The 19163-nt window shown below is 43.7% G+C and overlaps 1 protein-coding gene across 1 annotated transcript in view; it reads right to left on the bottom strand.

Moving 5' to 3' along the window:
• Positions 1-19163, bottom strand: part of LOC119455120 (uncharacterized) — a 43451-nt gene that overhangs the window by 4774 nt on the left and 19514 nt on the right. The window lies entirely within an intron of this gene.

The raw sequence follows: 19163 nt of genomic DNA on the forward strand, positions 1-19163 counted from the left end.
TGTGCAGTGAAGTCAGCCGTTTGGCATTCCTTCGTGTGAATGATAGTATCTTTTCAAGTGTGGGTGGGTCTGCATGTCTACAGCTCATAAAGTGTGCAGACTCATCACGAGGCGTAGGTATTGCCCATCAAGATGGAGGCAATGTTGCTAATGAGTCTGCACTTACAAGTATTACTGCATAAACTCGAATAACCATATCCCACCCAATACCAGGAATTAGGGACATTTCGTACAGTTTCCTTTTTTCGCCACCACGTGGCGTATCGACCTTAAAGAATTCGAAATTCCCGCTATGACGTATGCTATGACGCACAACTAAAGAAAGCGCAATAAAAAGAAACACACCCTGAAGCTGTGGCTTCACCTCGGTGCTTGGAAACGAGCGCGCTTGTGTATCAGCGTTATCTCGAAGACGGCCAGCTACTTGCTCTACTGACAATGAATCGACGGTTTTGCTAGACACCTGGCCAGAAAGCTCGTCCGCATTCTGGAGAGATGTCTGGCCGAGATAACGGCTCCCGCGAAGCTTCCGTTTCATTGAGCAGACTTTTTATTTGTGCACCACTGTGGCCACGGTCTTGCGTATACGTCAGGGTTCTGTTTCATGGGTTTCCTATAAAACTGGCGTGATTCATTGTTTAAGAGGAAGCTTTAGCTCAGGCCTATCTTCGATGCCGGATACTCAAATACATGTAAAATGCAGGAATGCTTTTATGAGAAAACCGATGAACCGATTTGAATTAAATGTATTGCATTTAAGAGGGAAATTTAAATTGCAGAGACTGCAGCAAATAGAATTTTCGTTTAGATAGTGTAATGTTTTCAATGAATTGCAGGATGTTCGTAAATTTGGAAAAAAATAGAAGCATGAAGTTTACAAATCCGCAACTCAGCCATTAAAAACAAATATGGCATTTCTATAAACTGCACCCGATGGAGCATCAAAAGCGAACAATTCTTTTTTGCTTTACCTTAAAGCTTACGTGAATTTGTTACAATGTCTGGAAGGGTTTTGCAAATGCAACATTCACAACATAGTGGTATATTTCAGGATGATGTATGATATATGATTGTTATCCGCTTTCGATGTATTATTAGGTGCAGTTTACAGAATTCCGATATCATTTTTAGCTGCTGAGGTACATAGCTCTATACGTCAAGTTTTCTTTTTCGAAATTTGGCAATTCTTTAAAATTTTACGTAAAAAAAGTAGACAGCCTATAATAAAATATCCCCTTCTGCAATCACTAAGCTTTCTTTTCTAAATTCAACATAACTCATCAGATTTGCTGCATTGGTTGCTATGAGAAACTATTGCCGATTTCCCATGTATTTCGATAGGAGCCCCCAAGCTCAATGTTCCCCCTAAGTTCGAGCTTGAATAATATACTTGTTGGCAAGATACGTTTGTAAACGTGGGATCGTGGCCTAATGAGCTAGAGCACCGGCGTACTGAGCTCAACGGCAGAGCATATGTTTGCAAAGCATCTTGGGAAGGAATAGGGAGAAAAGAAAGGGAGAAGGCTGGTATGTTATTCAGAAGCGTGTCTGGTTGGCTAAAAATGACTAAATGCATTGGTCGTCATACCACCTTCCGTTCCATCAGCATAATTTCTATTTCATTCCGCTAGTATTGTGCTATTATTGTCAATCAATCGAAATTACAACACCGGCGTCATGGCATTGTATTCCGTCGCAATTATTTATCGCCATCACTTCAGAATCATCTCATGGTCGTCATGCCATCATCATTATATGCCTTCGTCGTTCTATCGACATCATTCCTACCTCGTAATTCCATCGTCGTCACTGCATGCACCGTCGGCCTGCGGTCCTTGTTCTACCATCGTGAGGTAACATTGGCGAGCGATGGTCATAACAAAGCGGGTCAATCAGGGAGACAGTGCATGGCCGCATATAGCCGAATGGCTTGAAACATCAGGAGAAACACTACGGATTCTAAATAAAGGTGTCTTAGCTAACACGGTGTGTCGCTTCTTGTTCGCTAGATTGTGTGAATGTTAATCGCATTAACTTCGATAGTCATCTTAACATGGGTTATTCAGGAAATCTTTCGTCTTCGCGACACTAACGAACTCTTGTCCACATTGTTCCCAGCGTATTAACACCTCGAATTCCTAGAGGTGATCGTGCGCAGGCATGTGACGGACGACCCGAAGTTTGATGGAGGTAGCGGTATGATTTCGACAGCGGCGCCGCCTATCGACCAGGAGAAATACATTTGGATGGGTGGGAATAGCGGCGAAAGGCACACTTCAAGAGTTGCTAGGCATCACAGATTCGAATCAACCTGACAAAGAGTTAGAAATATATATGCATTGCAGTCGCGCTAAAGAAACTGAAAACTATTGGATTGGTGCGAGACTCGCTGCAAAAACATTCATTAGACTGTCTCAGGTATCCGAGCTATCCTTAACGGGAATCTATCAGATTACTTTCGATAGAGCTCGTCACATTTTTCAAGAGCGGAAGACGTGCCTAGAGGCAGAGTTGACTGCAATATTTTGTTGCACAAAAATATCTAGATTTTCGGCGGGATCATTTTAACGGAAAAACAAAAATTAAATAAGTTTTCAAGAAGTACTTAGAGTACCTCGATAAAATTGTAGCAAATAAATTCCGAAAAGTTCATTTGCAACTTTTTTTTGTTTCTTAAGACACAGGGCAACTTACTACTGGTTTCCATTAATTGACTTCGTTATATTTTCAAGCGAGTTGAATATTCTGCCGTAGGTTAATTCACAATTAGCCCAACTAATTAAACGGAGGCTTTCAAGTGTATATTGTTCTTAGACAAATTCTTTAAGTCTGCGAGGATGCTCCAAAATTTTTCAACATTGGGGAGGTGAATGTGAAAAACAAAATAGAAATGCAGAGCACTTTATTGCCTCAGTAAATTTTTATTTTGAACTCTATTTCCACTCGTTAAGTGGCTCGACCCTCGTGTTCGCAGCCTTGTATATGTTTTTGTAGCACTAGGTGCGTTGTCTGCGAATTTACGCGAGTAAGCAAGCAGATCATACTTTAATCTGGCGGAGAAAAAAAATAAGGAAAGCCTACGTTGTAGATGTACTGTACTGAAACACAATTAGACAGAGTCTAAATTTGCATATACTTCTAAACAAGGATGCCTAAATTGTAGATTGAAAATTGACATCATTATAATGAAGCCGAATAAAACAATAAAAATGGCATGTTCCGTGTGAAAATATGATGAGCGTTAGCCTTGTGGGTCAACAATTTCTGTTTAATAAAAAAAAGCTTCTAGTGGCCGTGTATTATCTTATTCCTGAAAGCCAGTAACCAGCGTATCTAAATTTCCATTCGCGCCAAAATTATTGGCTCGAGTTCCATCACTGTATCCGAATGACTATATCAGATTCAAAAGTGAGATTAAATGGCGGGCCGCGGGGTATGGTAGTGTTCACCTATGCCTTCGCTATAGTATGTTGCCGCACACTTTAAAGCACGAGCATGGTGATCAACCGATGTGCTTTTCTACAACTTCATCCCTAAATGTAAGGCGGTGTTCTGCCACTTCCGGTGGTTGTTGCCAGCCTGATCCCTCCCTATTTTACTAACTGTCGATTGTATGGTTTGTTTTCATACCAAATATTCACATAATAATCTGTGGGTGTTCGGCTAGTAATGAAATGTTTATTTCTCTCACACTTAAGTTACCAAGTAACCAGCAAGAAGGGATGCAGGGCAAAAACCAGCTTTTATGCAGCTTAAAGACCACCCGGCGGCCGTTGATCACATGACAGTATCTTCACAATAATCTAGAACTCGAGCTAGCTTGGTATAGGCAAAAGGGCTAATGGGTCGAACAGAGCCGGTCCGGCCAAAGTATGGGACTTTCGGGCTCGGGCAAGGCCCGGACCTGAAAAACTGGCCCGTGCAATGCTCTACTTCAGATAGTCTGAACAGCAGATTCCCATACTGTCACGTAGTAGTGACGCTGAAGTTTAAGTCGTAAAACTGTGTATGACGAAACTGATTCTTTATTGGGTGAACATGTGCCCACAAAAGCAAGCTACACTCGAAGCACAACGAAAGCGGCGAACACAGTCGGCGTTCGTCGAAATCTGATAGCGGCGAAACTGTCGGCTTTTATACATTAGTCATCGAAGGTCCCAGAATAATCCCTGGTACCCGCGTGTCTTCTAGAAAGTTCTAGATAATTCGCGTCGCTCATACAATCAGAATACGTGAGCGTCGGTGACAAGAGACAACGGATAAAAGCATCGATAACGTTCGAGAAACTTCCGATACATGCAGGCGTGTGCTGTGCCTAGCGATTACGTTTAGCATTTGTTAGCCTATAAAAAGCGGTCACCGGTGAGAGATAAACATGTTAAAAAATAAATATGGGGTTTTACGTGCCAAAACCACGATCTGATAATGAGGCACGCCGTAGTGGGGGGCTCAGGAAATTTGGACCACCTGGGGTTCGTTAACGTGCACCTAAATCTAAGTACACGGCTGTTTTCGCATTTCGCCCCCATCGAAATGCGGCCGCCGTGGCTGGGATTCGATCCCGCGACCTCGTGCTCAGCAGCCCAATACCACAGCCACTAAGCAACCATGGCAGGACGAAGGCCTCGCCCAGCGATCTCCAATGACCCCTATCCGGCGATGTATAAAATATGTGCATTATTTAAAGCTACATAGTTTAACACTACATAGGTAAACTCAGTTGTTCTTCTGAAATAACTAGTCAGTTGTTCCTCTTAGCCGCTTATGTTGTCTGTGCATGAAAGTCTCTCGTCTTATTTGCTCAAATTACAACTTAATTAACGAGCTCTTGAAACTTATATCGCTTTGGTAATTAAGTTGCTATGTGTTTTTAGACTCACGCGCTAAGATAAAAAAACGTACATTGCTTTATAAATGCAGTGGATGAAATTGCTGCGAAATGACAAAGCCGTGTAATGCATTTGAGCTTTTCATTACATGCCTATAGCCAGGAAGATTATGCAACCAAATTATTGTGTATTATTACATTCTCAAATTCCTACGGCATTTCCCCTATTTGGAGAAGCCAGTTTAACTTTTAAATGATTCACAATTCGACTTTGTGATGTTTCGACCATATATCTGATAGATAGAAATGTGCATGACCAATAGGAACATATGTTGGAGGCAAAAATTCTTAGCAAATTTTGCAAAATAATCTGTGTTTACCAACTGAACAGCATATTTCTACCCTGGAACAGATAGGAAATTGAAATGAATCACATGCATAAAAGTTTGCAGTGCGAGTATTATGAAGTACAGTTTCAGTTTTATTTCTTTCAATTTATGATATAGGATAGTAGATGTGATGACTTCAATTTCCTGTTTTATGTTTAGGCTACTGACACTGCACAAACTATATTTTTTGTCATAACACGGAATACAGGCCCAGAGTGCGGCTCATAAACACATCGGGATAATGAGGTGTAATTTGTGGATACATTTCTCGCTATGGGTAATATAGGAGCCCCTTTCTCGCAAATATGTCTTGGTTGAGAGCGCGTGTGCTGAAAGTAGACTGATTGTCCGCGCTTTCCGTGCAGCTACCGAAGCGACTGTGACAGCCTTTCGCTGTTTAAAGGTTTAAGCCTTTCGATGCCAAGCGCCTGAAATATACACAAACAATGCGCTTGTCCAGAACCAGAAAGGTAGCAAGCATCATGCGAAGGGAGGGATTACCCTTGTACGGGTTAGTTGCATCCTTGAGCAAAAAAGAAAAACCAGGGAGTGACAAGTCATTTTTAACGACGGGCTGTCGCTCTTATCGTTATCACAAATGACGACTTGCGGCAACGTACTGCGCTTTGTCGGCAAGCTGTTATGGTCCATTCTTTAGAAAGGGTGCTTATTTTTTTCCGCAACGTAACTTACGTCATCGGGGCAGATTTTAAAACATAAAGGTCTTGGGTCAGGCGGTGGTACCTAGGTGACATGAACGCCCGAGAAAAATGGACTTGTACAGTCACTTTCTTTTGGAAGCGCTGATAACGTTGTAATTTTAACCACAATAGCACTTCGTACATGTCATTTTTGCTAACAGCTTAACAGAAGGCTAATCAGTCCTCATAATAATAAACTTATAACTTTTTACCAGAGACACTCTCAGATGGCTTCAATATATTTACAATAAAGGGCTCCATAATTTCCACCATGGCTTTATGTAGGTACGTTGGCGCACTTCATGTAATAATCCCAGTCAGCCTACTCACATATAGCGCATTACTAATCACATCTACCATGGCCTCGGCTACATCCCAAGAAGCAATTTCCTACCTATTTTGATTACTTAAGACTCGGTAGGCTTAAGACAGGCCAAAATTCGAATAGGAATGCCTAGTATGGAATTAGTATGGAACCTACAGTGATCTAGAACGTATGCATTACACTCGAGTCTGTCCAGAATTAGACAGTAACATTCATTTACTCTGACTATTCATCTATCATCAGTGTTAAAAACTAAACGCATGTTGTGCCGATCTTTCCCCCCACCTCACCCAAAATTCAGCTGGGCGCAGGCTACCACCCTGCGTCTGCTGCAAACAAATACGTACCCTTCACTCGCCCGCCTCCACCTTATATTCCCTGAAGTCTACAGCAGACCCAACTGCCGGTGCTGTAGCACTCACCCGGCTACGCTTCCGCATGTGCTGTGGGAGTGCCCAGCACTGTACACATACATTAACACCACGACCCCCTCGTCGAGGTTGCGTGAGGCTCTGCGGAGCTCCGCCCTCGACGACCAAACCTGGGCGACCCAGCACGCCCGTGAGGCGGCGGCGAGGCAAGCCCTCGACGTCCCCTCATGGGAAGCTTAGGCCCGGCCATCATAAAGTGCTGGCTCTACAATAAATGTTTATTCCTCCTTCTGAGCTTCTATCGCTAGGTTTGCGTCGTGAAGTCGCGTGAGCTTGCACAAGTTCTACAATTCTACGCTCCAATATCCCATCACCAAGAGCTCGGCGCTTGTCATCACGAATAAGCTAAAAAGCAACCTCGCCTTCAGAACGTATAGTCAGCGTCACAAGCTTTCGTACCCCGGAAGGTGAAAAAATATTTATATTTCTACGCCTTAGTCACGCATCGTAGTATTCGGATTTACAGCGTATACTGGTCTAGAGTAAACAAAACAAAAGTTTTGCATAGTTTTACTGGCTGCGGGGTAGCTGCGTTGAAAATGAACTTATTCGCAGAACCTCGGCCGCGTACATTTTTGGCGGCGACTGTGCGATTGAACACCTGCATCTTCTTTATTCTGCACACAATTTTTTTTAATGAATGGCCTTCCAGCCAACGTCATACAGTGCTTACACCTGGTTAATTTTCAGGACAACAGACTCAGACACGACTTATTAAGTAGAAGAACTGAACTATTATGTAGCACGTCATTATTATCACCAATCAGGTGTAATAAATATGTAAACAAATAAAGGATAATAACATTGCCTATGAAATTTTACTAAAATCTCAGGACTACTTCAAAACTTCGCCTGTTCGTCTTGTGTACGTCCCTATACTTTCTAGCAAACTGAAAGGGAGAAATTCAAGGGTGAAATTAACATCTCTTGTGGCACCATGGCAGAAATAGAAGGTGTAGCTTAGTGGGCCCATATGAAAGGATCAGCTGCGATTGTGCTACTCACGCACAAGGAACGACACTTTTGTATTTTTTTTTTTACAGGCAGTAAAGTGATAAATGGTGTCCGTGGACGCTGGAGTGATCATGACAATACCACCGTACCGATACGGGTGATAAACGATTCTAATAAGGGAACATTTCTGCAAGCCTCACGGTCCTTTCTCATGTTTCTTCAATTGTCCAAACACGTTAAATTTAGCGTAGGAGAAAATTCTTACAGAATTACTGAAGAATTGTACCAGTAATTATATCGTGGTGCTGCGACCTGATTCAGCAATACAGTTAGTTAAGAACAGAACAGCAGAATGCCATAGTAACTTTGGTGATTCTAGCCGAAAAAAAAAATGTCTTCTTGCAACGCTTTGTGGGCATAACTCAAAAAGTGTGTGGTCTGTAATTGGAATAGTTCTCTATGTTTACACGACAAACTACATTAACACGCCTCGGTGTCTTTTCGCATTATTTCCAATACTCCTCTGCGTACGTCCTGGTAAAAGGATATGAAGACCTTTAGTATTTCGGGAATTTCGTGAAGGTATATGGGAATGGTTCAAATGATAAGACACGTGCGCTGCATATTGAGGATAGAATGTTTATGTTTCGAGGTATTGGTTTGTACTAAGCAAAAACGCTTGTGAAATAATTTGGACAGCCTTCATTTGCACCGAAGATCCGGTACGCAAAAATTCTGCTTTGATATAATGCAAATATACTCAGTCAAATAGCTTCTGCATTCCTTTGTAAGAATACTACGTCTGGGGCTGCAGCCAAGTTTTCTACTTCTGCGCCTTTTAATTGCACTCACGGGAAGCTATTTATTTTTGTGGTACGTTTCAGGCTGAACAAAAGTCGCACAAACAGGCCTTTCCGTGACATAGCTGAATAGGCAAAAATATTTCTTAGTAATGTCTTCATAAATGTTTGCCTTAAGAAAGAAATCAGCTTTGAAAACACAAAGTTGGGTTTATTGTCTAAAATACATTACACCTAAAGTGCAAAAGAAGTTTGGAAGCACGTTCGCATGTTCACGAAACCAGCCAGCTATTTTTTTAGGAAGAGTACAGTAGAAATAAACGAAACAAGAACCGCAACTAAATGACCTGCGTTTCGGAATATGCCATCTGGCGGGAAACGGCCAAACTGAGCAGCGACAAAGTGATAAAAAAAAATGGCGGCGCCGCTGGCTTTGAACCTGCGAACTGCCAATCGTGGTATCAGCGATCCTAATCGGTGGTCGCGCAGAACGCTCGGCTATCGGTTTGAGTGCTGCCGGAGGCAAAAACTAGGTTTATATGCGTACCACAATAAATTCTGTGACCTTGATATAAAAACTGCGATTTTGGAACGACTTTTTTGCCATTTCAAGAGTTGCTGCTGCAACTAGCTGAAAGCCAAGTCATTGAAGTTGATAAATCCCCAATAATACGTCGATCAATGCAATAGGCTCATCGCAAATTGCTTTTTACTGGCCAAAATAGCCTCCAAAATTTGGCCTTTTCCATAGACTCCCATACTTCGAACTTCGCCCGCGATTTGGAACGGGTTTTCTGTCGTAAGTAATGGTACCGCTTGCATGAGATGTCGGGCTAAGCTCCTAGAGCCTATTTGCACGGTAATATTTTGAAAGATGACTTCTATGATTAGTTATTTGGGAAAAACGACACTCTCCCATAGAAAATGCGCATGTTTTCAGAGGCGGCCGCTAGAGGCGCTGTTCGGCGATGTCCCAGATTCCTGGTATTGCTTAATTAGAACGTGGCAGATACTACTGGAGCGCTGAGTGTATCTCACAGAAGAAAAACAACGGTAGCTGACACACATTTATGCTTTTTTGACGTTGAGTGTTCAACTGCACGCATGCGAACAATCATTGATCGATGCTCTGGTGCTCTCCAGGGAAGACTAAAATGAACCTAATGTGCTAAACGGAGGTGTAATTCACGTTGGCAGGCCTCCTTCGTTTATTGTCGCACGTCTGCCATAACTCGCGTAGACTATGTAGGTTTAATGTAGCATAGAATTACTAAACGTACGCTTTCATGATTCTGAGTAGGAGGGGAGGGGGTTAGTAATAAACGCGTGTAACACGTAAGTTACTCTGGCTGTTACTCTGCTCACTAATGTTTCTAGTTCCGCAACAATCACTTTACATGCCGGTGCAAACAAATGCGTGCAGTGGTGTACTTAGTTTACGGAACCACTACATTTTTTGAACCGATACATTTTTATCTTAGGAATACATGTGCAGCAGGGTGTTACAACAAAAATACACGGCGTGAAATCCGGAGAGAGAGAGAGAGAGAGAGGGAGAGAAAGAGTTTATTTGGAACAAGCCAGAGAGGTCGGCCTGAACTAGCGCGCTCTAGCCTGCCACTCTGAACATGAAATGGGGGAACGGAGACGAAAGGAGTGTTGAGAGATGATGACAACTCCGGATGTATAAAATCAGTTAGGAGCTCGATGAAAGAACTATAACGGTCAACTGCAATTCTGGATTTTATGGAAGTCAAAGCAGCCATTTGCACTCCAATAGCCATACTTAAAGAAGACAAAAAAGAATCACCAGCCCTTTCCCTGTCGAAAGAATGGGGTAAGGGAAGCTTGTCGTGTGTGTACCGGACATACTACTTTGGCTTCCCTTTCCTACTACTTTTCCTTCCCTTTCGTGCAACTTTTCCTTCCACTGCGTTGTACGATTCCCACTGCGTTCGATGTCTCGGGTTTGTTCGGCAGCGTGGTTAGCAGCATTCGCCCGCCATTGCCGCTTGCGATTCTTCGAAAGTAAATTGCTTCACAAGTAAATCTGTCCGCCACGTAAGACAGTGAATGGCTCATACCCCCGTAAACGCGGCCTCCACATTACGACGACAGAAGAGAAGTGAAATTCTACGCTGGAATGATGAGCGGCAACGGAGCCAGCTGTGGAAGAAGACGACGACGACGAACGCGGGAGCAGTGGCACGAGCGCGTGCCGCGCACGAGCACGAGCACGAGCGCAACCTGAGGGGCGCCAACGAGCCAGCTGCGGAAGGAGACGACGACGCTCGAGCCAAAGCTGATGATGAGACCGCGAACGCGTACACCGACCCCGACACAAGTGAAAAATACGCTGAAAAAGAATCTGAGATATGAAGTGCAAAACCAAGATGTGATTATGAGCCGCGCCGTAGTGGTGGACTGCGGATTAATTTCGACCACCTGGGGTTGTTCAACGTGCACCCAAAGCCCGGTACATGGGCGTTTTTTTTTCTTTTTGAATTTCACCCCCATCGAAATGTGGCCACCGCGGGCGAGCTTCGATTCCGCACCCTCGGGCTTAGCAGCGCCACGCCAAAGCCACTAGGCCATCACGGCAGGTACACACAATAGGATGCTGCGCAGAAGATAGGAGCTTCAAGTAAGGACACATATTTATGGTGCTGTAATGTATTAACGTCTGTAATGTCTTATCGGTGACTCTCATGAGTACTGTCAGTTATGCGCCGTCATAAGGACTGCGATGCTATACACTGCTTCTTCAGCAATTCCTAGTTAACTTAATTTTTCACAGAAAAGAAAATTTTCGGAATAGCGTGGACACTAAAGCTCGCAAATTGCAAATGAGCTCTAGTGTTGTGCTATACCCGTTTGTGCAGCATGAAAGTGCGAAGTTCTTCTTGGGACCATGTATAGCTGCTCACTCAGAGCCAGAGTTTTTCGAAAAGTGAAAAGAGTAGTTAATCTGGCTAAAATAAGTAGTTTACATCCCTTTATATTAAAAAAAAGTTCTTCACTCGTATGAAACTAGGTAAACGGAATGAGTTAGCGAATCATTGCTATACACACCCACTAGAATTAACCTCGATGTATTCCTTAATTACACTGACGCTTTCTTCGAATCAGAAAATCCTCAAGAAAGCAACAAGTCGAGGTGTACTGCTAATGCATTGCTAGTGAAAAACATATAGGCTAATTGCACAGCGCCTTCTTGCTATGAAATGTAAAACCTGCGCAATTTTCGTTTAGTTGTCTGTGCACTACGGTTTGTCGCATGCCGTATTGCCCTTATTCGCTGATTCTTTTCTGCAAAAACCGCACTTCTAGAAACCGATATCGGTTTAAGTTTGTCGGCTTTAGCAGAAAACGACAGACACGAATTATAAGCAATGCGTCTAGATGACATATTGCCAGACTGCCACGTCATATCAAACACTGAAAGGAGCAGGAAGAGAGGGCACTGATTGAAAAGTGTTCTTCCGTATATTTCGCAGATTCAGCAAAATTAAACCATTACGAGGATAATTACGCCGAAGTTGACCGTGAGATGAAGCTGTGCGCAAGCGGCTCCAATGTCAGCTTCCCGCTTTCAGAGGAAACGCTGGAGGTAATGCGAGGGGAGAAAGGCGTAAATGCTTGGCTTTGTCATTAACCAGAAAGTCAAGCGTTACTTTAGGTTGTCTTTAATTTTTTGAGGAGCTCTCGTTACGGCAATCTGCCAATTGGGTGAAAAAAAAAGAAGAAAAGAATAAATCTCCGTAACATAAAATTAAGTCAAAGAGGGAGATAAGACCGTGAAGTCAAGAGATAATGTAGAAACAGTCGAGCTGTTATTCGTTTAGGCAGAAAAACAGAAATATTGTCTGATTGATGAGTGCACGCTGCCTTGGCAATGGTCGCCGATGGTGTCGTCGATATGGAGGTAACCGTTGCTCTCGATGAAGTGATAACAAACTTAGATTGGAAGGTTACAAAATTATGCCTTACCCGTGCCTAAAAACCTCCGACTTACCTAACTTTATTTTGATTACTGATGCGTCGTTCATTTGGGTGTGGAGGTTATGACGACAAGTATATCATAAAGACAAAAACAAAAACGAAACTAGAGTAGCTATTCCTTCTAAGGAGCATATGAAATATTTAGAACGAAAAAGCAAAACAAATGGCCGAAAAAATTGCGGAGTCAAAAATAATTCAGGATAGGATTAACAGTTGTCGGCAATCTGAGTCAGAAAGCTACTGCAGTCAACTATTTTCGCCCTATTGCTTGCAACGACTAGTTCGTATGAATATTTCGCTTGCGTCTAGAAGCGGTTTGTGTGCAATGGTGTAGGTTTGAGCTTATATAACTGGAAGTGATTCGACAATGACGACGCTCACACTGTTCTCCCGTGTTTTAAACCCCAACATAGCATTCCTGCCTGTATGTAGACATGAAAGAGATGATGGGTTGTGCAAACATTAACCCAGGGTGCCTCACTTAAGCCGACATATACATTTTAGCCTTGCTTCGGTTACTTCAGCTCGAAATGAGTTATGCATTTGCAAAATGACAAGTATTCAGAATTCGGCAACTGAGAGACGCCGGTTGCTGACGTAATATTTGCGACCGGTTTGTTATCTGCGACTCAGAAAATGGTGAAGCGTGACAGGCCTAACGCCGGAAGAGATGCTGCGTTGACCCCGACGCACTTTCTCTACAGTGGTCGAATCAGTGCTGTTGCAGCTGCTGCAATCAATTTCACTGTCGTGTGAAGGTGGACATACGTGTAACATTACCCTCTTGAGAGCATTTGTTTTTGCATCCGTTACTCTCAATCCTGCTGGCTGCTCTAACTTAAAATTTGACCTGCGAAAAGCTCGAATGTCGAACGAGGGAGAAAAAACTGACAGGTTTTGATTCGCTGGTAAGCGGTCCCCGAGTCCCAACCGCAATTTTCTTGGGTTGACGTTCACTACGGGAGGTTAACCTTTTCCCAATACTTCCTAACGCTACAGGTTCGCGTTCGCTGCGTTGGAGTTGGCAGGGTGACAAAAATCGCGAATGAAACGATGCCGTCAGCGAAAATTACCTCCCCAACGTTTTCGACGCCAGCCATTTCATCTCGTATTTCGGCCTGTCGCGGTGGTAAGCGAAGCGACGGGAAACAGTCAGCAGCGCAAAGACGAACAGGAAATTGCGAAGCCCAGAAGTAAACTCCTCACGAAAGCAGTGAAGCAATAGAGGTAGACAAGAATAAAAAACTGAACGGGGCTGATAAAATAAGAAATATGAGTTAAACGAACAGATAACGAACACGATATTCTAGTGTAGGGCCGGTACTTTATTCTTCCTCCTTGTAAACGGCGTAAACGTTACGTTGTTGGTGCGAGGCTTCTTTATCTCGCCCTTCGCGTGCAGCCTCAGAGCCACACGCTGGCCTTTACGAAGCTCGATGACAACACTGCGCGTAATAACGAAACGGCGTATCTGCAATGTAGAACTAATCAAAGTACACAGAAAAAGGGGTTAGGAGCAAGAGCACACCACAGCAACGGGCTCCGTGCAATTAAAATAAAGCGGTAAAAGTACACCGGGCGGCGAATTCGGTGGCAAGAAAAACTCGTAAATATGCCACCAGGGAAACAACTGGATGGTTTTGATAAGATATATGCCATTGACAATTTTCTTGCTGTTTTCTTTCTATAGCCCTGCCAACATCTTGCTTTCTTTTTGTCCCATGGATGAATGATTTGAATATATTTTTTTAAGAAAATCTCGACATGTTTTTATACATATACAGATGTCATCTCTTACAAGTAAAGAAGCCAGTGTGTAATATGTCGGACATTTGCACTGAATCTTTGCCAATCTGAATAAAAACCATCACCGCACATTAGCCGGCCGAGATAACCCTGCAATGCTCAACAATGCCTAAACCATTGGCAGTTCAGCTCTTGAAATGGTGACTTCTAGCAATAAAGAGGCTTATGCACCAGCGTAATCTTGCAGTGTCATTTCAGTTCACACCGCAAGTAACACGCCGTTTCAGTTTATCATTCTCATGCACTTATGCATTCCATGATTTCAAACTTACGTCCGAAAGGGCATTATTGTCGAAGTGGAAGAAGCAATCGAGATTCTTCAATTCATTGGAATACTAAAGGGCTCGGCCGCAGATCCGCCGCACCACAGCCGGAAGTGTGCGACAGAGCGAAGAGGACTGCGTCTAGAATTACAAAATTGTTAGATTTTCATTTTGTTTATTTTTCATTTCTGTCGCATACCGCTGTTTCAGTTGTGCTCAGATATTTTCTCTTTGTCGATGCATCTGCTTTACATTGGGATCATTACTTTTAATACAATATTATTAAGTGAGCGATTTTTGTTTGCAACGCTCAATTTCTTGCGTCTCTCTCCTCGAAAGTGTTTCTATTACCATGAGATATCAATAATATGCGCAGTAAAGTCTGCCCAAAGGAAAGGACAACGATGGAACCAAATAATAAGTACGTTAAGGCTTGCTTCTGATGTGTGAGAATTAATAATAAGAAAGCAGCAGCTGTCAGAGAATATAGGCAAAGAGGGGGGTCCCAATATTGGCGTCAGAAGGCGTTGGCCTAGCGATGATTGCGGAGAAAGAGAATCAGCGACGATGAGTGGAGAGAGCTAGTCGCTACACTATACCTGCTTGGAATAGCGGCGTTCTTCCAGCATCATGCCAGAGTCAAGGCTCATTGCTGGCTGCATTGCAATGGACGCAGATGCCACCGAGAACGCCGGCGTATAATATGTAGGTGCAAAATGAGCCCCTGACTGGACGTTTGCTTTTCGCCCAATGCCGACATTGTCAATGACCGTTTTCTGGGAGCGCGTGCGCCGCATTAGAATCAGCGCACACAACGTAAACGAAAACATGCTTTCACTTGAAATCGCCAGCTTCCAGTATCACCAGTTTCATTTTGCGGTGCCGCGACATTTAGCTGTTTTACCTTTTCTAATGACACTTACACGGGGAGAGGGTAGGGAGGGCACGACGTGCCAAGCGATCCACACAGAAAGCAATTGATGCGATCGGGAGAAACCAATATGCGGGCCGTCAGAATCATATGAAACTCCATCCGCTCGACGAGGATTCGACATATACAGCTTTTCTGGGTCAGGATTTACGCAGCGTAAGTTTCTGTATTTTTGCTTGCTGCCAAGCCTGTTCCTTTCATGTAAGCATCTGAGTTCGTGTTCCCGTTATATCAGTTTCTGACGCGAGAGCGTTGACTTTGCATATGCTGTCGACGGCTGCGTCCACGTAGAGATGTATGAATTCGACATCACGAGAATCCTCGCTCGCTATTCTGATGTCGAGTATGATTCTCTGCTGTGAAAGGAAGTCGTTGTAGTCAATGTGCCTGTATTCAACTTCAATATTGCCGAGATGAAAGAGGTGCAACAGAAGCTCCGCGACCGCGAGAATGTGCAGCAATACACATTTTGGGCATCTTGTTAGATGCCCGAAGAAGCAGTCTTTCTAAACTTGAATGTTGCATTGATGCGTTGCTGATAAAGCGCTAGGCAACACAATTTTAATAGGTAGGAATGGAGCAGCGTTATTAGGTTCCTAATCTCGAATACCACATAGGTTAAATCGAAATTTAATTTTTCTTGAGGCTTGTTTTTTAACAAAGGATGACGGAAATAAATATGATGATGACGCTTGCGAGAGCCTAGACTAAAACTGGAAAATGTATCCACAACGGCTATCACTATGGAAACCCTCAAATATTTGTGGCATATGCTCTTTTGAATAGATGCTTTCCCGCAGGAAGTACAAGCAGGTGGCGAAGCACGCTTGTAAGGATGTAATATTACGGGATCGGGAGTGGGGGAAGACCAGCCCTGTGACACTGCTGAATTGTTTAGGAGTTGTATTTCAGCGTACAGTCTTTGGCGTAGAATTCCGTTGGTTTTTAGAACCTTTGATGACACATTTATGTGGCATGGCAAGATACGCTTAGCAGGAGCAACTGTCGCCCATGACTGTCGCACCAAACCCTCCTCTTGTTACCGCTAATGTCCATCCTAAAGCCTTCACCATTGCGACTTGAGAAATGCGTGTAAATCTCTGTGAACGGATTACGACTTCACATAAAGCAGGTAAAAGCAACACAAGTCACTTCTGTTTCTTTTTGCTTTTTTTTTTTTGAGAGCGTAACATTAGGCATGACACACGCTGTTCGCACAGCCGACTGACAGTGACTATCTACGAAAGTCGGCAAAACCTATAATTAATTCTGAATGCCAGATTGCGCCCTTCAAGGAACGTCACTGCGTTTGTTTATGTTAGAATGCGGCTAAAAAGGACAGTTAGTGTGGCGGCTGAGCGAGCTCCGCAATTCAAATAGCACGTGACCAACGGGATTACATACAAAGAAATTTTACATTGCGTCTGAGATCTCGGAGGTTATGCTCTTGCAGGGGTTAATATCGGCTTTGAGTAAAATGTCGAACCTAACAGACAGTAGGCTTTCATAAATAATGTCACTAAAATGGTGGGCGCCTGAATGGAAATCCGGCAAACATTTCTGACTGCATTTGCTTGACATGCGGCTTGATTAATTTCTTGACATATTGTCAGGGCATAGTCGTCGCCGTGATGCTGAAGAAAAAAAACACCGCATATCCACGGGGTGAATGATGATGAGTGGGCGAAGCTCCGGAGGGAATCATCGGTAAACCGTAAATCTTCCGTGTAATTCGCCCAGTCTCGCCGCACTAAATCGAACGATTGACTTCCACCAATGACACGCGCCATATGTGACGTCATTCCTATTTTATAACAGCGCCCTTCATTATTATTGCACCATCTCCCGCTTAAGGGGACGCTAGCACAAACGCGTTAGAAACGTGCAGTACTCTAAGGGGAAGAGGCCACAGCGTCTTACGCAGCCGTTTACACATGCCGGAACGTGCACTGCGTTTGCCGACGCCATCAGCGTTTATGAATACGGGGGTAAGGCGGAGGCCCACAGCGTCTTACACCAGCTTCTTGCACGGGCCGTAACGCGCTAGCACAAACGCGTTAGAAACGCGCAGTCTTTCGTTAATGTTGGGTATTTATTGCCATCGGGGTGCGTCTATCCATGTGCGCTTCGTGGCGTAGTGGTTAGCGCCACGCGTTCAGAAGCGAGGGGTCCCTGGTTCGATTCCGCTACGGCCACAACTCTCGGAATTTTTTTTCTCATAAAAGTAGACGTGGCTACCTACTACGACGACTACTACTACAGAGGAGGGACAGACCCACACCCTAAGGAGCTTCGCCCCTAAAAGACCAGGAAATCCTCTTGGGTTTCAATCGTTGTCGAACGCTATGAGACACGATTTGAAAGAAAACAAACAATGGCTACTCTGTACCTTTTGCTGCACCGTTTCTGGTACGCCAGAGTTGATTTGATACACCGTAACATTTGGTTGGTATGCGGGCTGGCGGTGTTGGTCATCATGGCGGAAACTATGTGGCGTTTACTGTGCAGATCTAGTGCCGCGTCCTAGGGAATTTGGTGACAATTTTATTAATCACTTAGTACAATTTAGCAATTGCCGACAGGACATCATACATTAAACTACATTTTACAGAGCAAGCGTCAAAGCACTGTTCTTTGGTGCTTTGGACACATGAGAGCACTCATAAATCACTTTCACATATCAGCTTTGTTTGCCGTAAATGTTCCTTGAAGGTGGAGACCATCATTCTGCGTATACGCACAGTGGCATCAGCTTTTGGAACACTCCCGCTGCGACACTTTAGAGGGCAACGTGAGTGGCTATAGCTTGAACAAAATTTCGTATCAATTTCCGGTCACGGAAGCCACATTCCGATGAAAATGATATGCATAAACTACAGCGAAGCGAGATTAATAAAATGTCAGAAAAGGGTTTTGCTTTTTAAGCCCACGTACTTCATGGAGGGTCATGCATAACTGGAATAAATCACTAAACACCGAACGCAGCGCACTGGAGACCCCCCTAAGTACATACAGAACGACCTACCATATATAACAATGAGTGCCCCATTGTCATACTGGAATAGATTTTTGCCCGATCGATTCTCAGTTACGCCCTTATAATGACCTTGCAAGGGAAGATGCTTGGTTCGGATACGGTACCTAAGTGATAGCCGGCGTGTTGCGAAAATACACACTCAAGTGAGTGCGCGAATTGTATATTCCTGTCAGACTTTTGTTAAAAGGAACCAATCAGACGCATTCGAGCGCTTTTACAACTTAATTGTTGTCCATCACTGAAAGCTACGCACATGTATAAAATCAATGCGTCGTTAAGATATTGTTTTAAATTCTCTTTGAAATATAGGAAATCACAGATATTCAGATTATGTATAAGTATTCATCCCCTCGTAACAATGTGTTACTCCAGGAGACATGTCAAAGGTACTAAATGTTTTCAGTTCTTGTATCGGCACTTCTGTATACGCAATAGTAAATAAACTTCAATATACACCTCGAAGACTGCCCCCATATGGCTCACCGTAGCAGGACTGCGCAAATCTAACCACAACATCTAGTGGGAAAGAATCGCTCGTTTTTGTTGTTCTTTTAAGGACATCGAGCGACCTCATTATTTAACGGCGCCATTTACTAGTGGGATTGCCGGCGTACGCTACGCAATCGTATAAATCCGCGAGAGTTTAGCGAACGCGGCAACGCGCACGCCCAAACGTGCCTTACCTGCGCCCAAATG

The sequence above is a fragment of the Dermacentor silvarum genome, chromosome 6 (genome assembly GCF_013339745.2).
Source record: "Dermacentor silvarum isolate Dsil-2018 chromosome 6, BIME_Dsil_1.4, whole genome shotgun sequence".
In the NCBI taxonomy this organism is placed as follows: Eukaryota; Metazoa; Arthropoda; class Arachnida; order Ixodida; family Ixodidae; genus Dermacentor; species Dermacentor silvarum.